The sequence below is a fragment of the Arachis ipaensis genome, chromosome B6 (assembly GCF_059453495.1).
Source record: "Arachis ipaensis isolate K30076 ecotype BB chromosome B6, ASM5945349v1, whole genome shotgun sequence".
Classification (NCBI taxonomy): Eukaryota; Viridiplantae; Streptophyta; class Magnoliopsida; order Fabales; family Fabaceae; genus Arachis; species Arachis ipaensis.
Genome location: NC_142441.1, coordinates 99,706,028 through 99,709,117, shown reverse-complemented (window position 1 = coordinate 99,709,117; position 3,090 = coordinate 99,706,028).

Here is a 3,090-nt window from a genome sequence, read left to right as displayed (position 1 = left end):
GAGCTCTGTTAAAGGAAGAAGAAGAAAATCATAACTCAACAACCAAAACAATCACAAATTTCTGAGTCTAGTTTTTCAGTTTAGTTAGTTAACATTTTAAGTTCATGGCAGCATTGGGTGGAAAAGTTCTTCACCTTGATGGAGACGAGGCTGTCGGTGAACATCGGATCAGGAAGAAGTTGGTTAGAAGAATTTTGACAAAGAAAAATGTAAACAAGGTCACTGTGAAAAAATCAATCAAGAGAATGTGGGGAGAGCCCCAGGATTTGATTATCTCAAGTATGGGCACAAATACATATTTGTTCAACTTCAAACACGAAGAAGATGCCATAAGAATTCATGGGGAAGGGCCATGGAGGGGGGACAGACATATGCTTAGCTTGCAATGGTGGAGGCCAGAGCTTTCATTTGAAGAGGTAAGTTATAACTCCATCACTTTCTGGGTCCAAGTTCATGCCTTGCCCTTGGAAAAGTTGAATAAAAGTAGTGCTGAAAAGATAGGAGCTTGATAAACCCCAATTTTGTGGTTTATCTTGTACTTAATTTGGAGGATTTTGTCACTTTTTCTCCCATTTATTCAATGAAATAGCATGGTTTTGTAATTCTCCCTTGAATTTTGCTTAAGTGTAAAAATATGCTTTTTAGGCCCTAAATTGGTGATTTTAATTCACTTTAATTCCATTCGATGCCTTGATGTGTTTGATGAGTGATTTCAGGTTCATAAGGCAAGTATTGGATAGAAGAAATGAGGAGAAAAGCATACAAAAAGGGAGAATGCATGGAGAAACAAAGATTGAAAATGCACCAAAGGACGCGCACACGCACCAGGCGCGCACGCGCAAAAGTGATTTCGCCTATGGACGCCCACGCGTACATGCCGCGTCCGTGCAGGTTGAGAATTTGCCAGCGACGCGCACGCGCACATGGCGCGCACGCGCCGATACTCTCACGTGGCCCACTTGAAGGCAAAACGCTGGGGGCAATTTCTGAGCTGCCCAGACCCAAATCCAACTTGTTTCTGAGTGTATTTCATGTAGAATTGAAGTCCAAGCAAGGGGGAGCAATTGTTTGTAGCATTAGCATCATGTAGGTTAGTTTCTAAAGAGAGAAGCTCCCTCTTCTCTCTAGAATTAGGTTAGGATTAGGTTAATCTCTCATAGATCCATGTTTAATTCCTTTCATATTGTTTCTTCTACAATTTCTTGTTCCTATTACTCTATTCTTCTTAGTTCTCATGCTAATTTTACCTTTTATGCTCTTTTATGTTCATGGATGTTCATGTTGAATTTGATTTTCTTTTAATGAAATTTATGTTTGATGTTTCTTTTATTGATGATTTGAGTTATGATCTTATTTTTCTTGTAATTGGTAGTTGATAGATTTACTATTCTTGCACTTTTACTATACTTTCCATTTGTACCCACCAAGTGTTTGACAAAATGCTTGGTTGGTTGTTAGAGTAGATTTTGAGCATTCTTGGCTTGGAGAGAGTAATTAGGCAATCTTGAGTCATGAAAACCCAACTCATGTTGGTGATCTAGAGTTGTTAGCTAATATTGTTTCCATTGACTCTAATCTTTTACTAATTTAATTAGTAAGTTGATTAGGACTTTTGGATTGAGATTAGCTAGTCTTGTTAGACTTTCTCTCATGGAAGATAACCTATATCTTCTTCCAATGTTGGAGATGACATAATAAGATAAATTCTTGTTTATATTTGTGACATGATTAATTAGTCTTATTTGACATTCTCCCTATGTGAAGATGACATGATACCTTCTTTCGTTTGTTGGAGTTGACTAAATAAGATGAATTAATCAATGTATGACTAGGATAGAAAGCCTATGATCTCAATTCTTGCCATGAATGTCTCTCTCTTTATTACTTGCTTTCTCTTATTTACTTGCTTGATTTACTCTTCTTATCATTTAAATCCTTGCCCCTTTATATTTTATTGTCCCTATATAAATCAAAACCCCCTTGTCCCCTCATAGCCAGTAAGCATTCATTTCATTGTAATTTCTCGTGAGACGACCCGGAGTCCAAATACTCCGGTTATTTCTTAATTGGGGATTGTTCTTTGTGACAACCTGAAATTTAATTTGATGCGAGAGTTGTTTGTTGGTTTGGAGCTATACTTGCAACGTAAATATTTTGTGAAATTCCTTACCGACGACAATTTTTGCTATCAAATTAATGGCGCCGTTGCCGGGGAGTTCCAATGGTGTTATGTTATTGGTTATTGTATATATGTGAATATTGTGAATAGCTTGATTTTTGGATTGCTTGTTAGTTTTTGCTAGTTTTAGGACTTTGTTTCATTATTTCTTGTTAGCTTTTATTTCTTATTTTCACTTTTCACTATGAATTCTCACTTTGGCTATGAGTGTGATTACAACTATGTTGTAGAAAATAGGAACTTCAATGAGGATGTGTATCAAGGATGGGACAATCAAAGGTGGGAGGAGCCATATGCATATGATCAATCCTCATGGCAACAACCTCCACCAATGCACTATGAAGAGGAGCCATTCTATGATGCATATCAATCCAATGGCTCTGGTGAATCCTCTTGTGACTTTCAAGAACCACCACCATATGCCTATGAGCCATATCCCCAACATAACCATCAACCATACTCACAAGCCACCTTTCACCAACCATCTTCATATTACCCTAATCCATACCCACCATACCAACAATCATATGAGCCATATGAACCACACATAGAGCCACCACCACTCCAACATCAACATTTTCAAGAGCCACCCCCTCCATACTATTACCAAGTAGAACCACCTCCAACGCATGCAAATTTTCAACCACAAGATGAATTCTAATTTTCGCCACAACCACCTTCCGACTATAATAGCTTCCCCTCAAATAATGAACCCTCTCTTCCACCATCACCCCCCGATGAAGCCTCTATGCTAGAATTGAGGGATCTTGAATCTCACATCTTAAGGCAACACGAGGAGGATGAAAAGAATTTTGAGGAGTTAAGAGCAAACATGGCCATCATGGTAGAAGCCATTGGCAACATAGTTTCATCCTGCCTAAGCCTATGCGATCAAGGCACTTCCATTGTGG